The sequence below is a fragment of the Schistocerca nitens genome, chromosome 6 (assembly GCF_023898315.1).
Source record: "Schistocerca nitens isolate TAMUIC-IGC-003100 chromosome 6, iqSchNite1.1, whole genome shotgun sequence".
NCBI classification, from domain to species: Eukaryota; Metazoa; Arthropoda; class Insecta; order Orthoptera; family Acrididae; genus Schistocerca; species Schistocerca nitens.
In genome coordinates, this window is record NC_064619.1 from 750352356 (window position 1) to 750353561 (window position 1206).

A 1206-nucleotide genomic window follows, 5' to 3' on the forward strand; every position below is an offset into this window, starting at 1 on the left:
TGCAATTTCCTCTGATGTTTCAGAAGGTGAACTGACACCTTTACAATATTTCAGAGCAATGTGTGTTGATGGGATCATCCTCAACCTCGTCGATAGATCTAACCTTTAGTGTAAACAGAATTGGGCATCTTTGGATTCAAATGTTTGTGAAACAGAAATGTAGCTTGGGATATACATTCTGCGAGATGTTGTAAAAATGCCTACTTACAGAATGTACGGGGAAGAGGCTATAAGAATTCATCGAATAATTAACTCAGGAACAGGTTTGATAAGCTAACAAGTCATTTACATATTAAAACGAGATTAAACCTCTTAAACAGAAAAACACACGAAAATTGATAAATATGCTACTAGTAAAACACAGGAAAAGATAAATACATAATTTGCCGCTCTGGAGATGTGAACAGGCGACAGAAGAGCGCCTGGTATCAACGCATTTGAAACATTTAAAATAAAAGCAACCTCAAGGACGAATCCTGTATTTTGTACTGAACAACACTCTACACTTATAAATTCTAAATATTAATTATGTTTCATTATAACTACTCCCCCTGAACAGGCTACGAAGGCCCAAAGGTACAGCCGGCCGCAGTGTCATCCTCAGCCCATAGGCATCACTGTATGCAGATATGGACGGGTTTGTGGTCAGCACACCGTTCTCCCAGCTAAATATCAGTTTCTAAGACTAGAGCCGCTACTTTTCAATCAAGTAGCTCCTCAGTTTGCCTCACAAGGGCTGAGTGCACCACACTTGCCAACAGCGCTCGGCAGACCAGATGGTCACCCATCAAAGTGCTAGCCCAGCCCAACAGCGCTTAACTTCGGTCATCTGACGGGAACCGGTGTTACCACTGTGGCAAGGCTGTTGGCTGGAAATAAATATGGACAGTAAAAATGTTTTCATTGTATTGCTAGCATTCAGTGCTATTATCTCTAATTGTCAATTCTACAGTTTTTCTTTGCACACCTGAATGACATTCTGTGTAATACCTAACTGTTTTAGGAATTTAGATGATTCAAAAAGTATTATTATTATTGTCAACAATCCTCTGTCAACAAAATATGAGCAATAAATTTATTTGAATAATTTTAACTTATTAGTTGTAACAAATAGTCCAATCAGAATGTGAAATATTCTTGACATATTGCTGCACTCTTGCTCTGTTGCAACAATTACATGAAATCCTTCATATATTAATGTGTCTT

At 38.1% G+C, this 1206-nt stretch overlaps 1 pseudogene; it reads right to left on the minus strand.

The window, feature by feature from the left end:
* Positions 1 to 752: 752 nt before the first annotated feature.
* LOC126263804 (5S ribosomal RNA) lies at positions 753 to 870 on the minus strand (annotated as a pseudogene).
* Between the last annotated feature and the right edge of the window lie 336 nt (positions 871 to 1206).